Genomic DNA, 309 nt, shown 5'->3' with positions numbered 1-309 from the left:
GGCCTACTTTTCAAGGGATGCTGTGCGGGTCCCCTTTGGCCTTCTATTTTTCTAGGTGAAAGCAAATCGTCGCTTCATCAGTTCAACATCAAACGGTGATTATTAAACACTCAGAGTTCCAACTGATTCCATTATTTATGTTTTGATTAACTCATTCGTTAACTCATGACTTCAAAATAAAATAATAAAAAGGTGACAAAAATTCGTGCATTATTTCAGTGTCGGATGAAAAACCTCATCAGAGGCCCCAAGCACTTAAAAAATTTTGATGCTCCTTAAATGTAATTAAGAACATCAATACACAAAAAA

The sequence above is a fragment of the Parasteatoda tepidariorum genome, chromosome 5 (assembly GCF_982258835.1).
Source record: "Parasteatoda tepidariorum strain Cologne lab strain chromosome 5, Ptep-v5.0, whole genome shotgun sequence".
In the NCBI taxonomy this organism is placed as follows: Eukaryota; Metazoa; Arthropoda; class Arachnida; order Araneae; family Theridiidae; genus Parasteatoda; species Parasteatoda tepidariorum.
The sequence above is the reverse complement of the archived record's forward strand: the minus strand, read 5'-3'. Positions refer to the sequence as shown.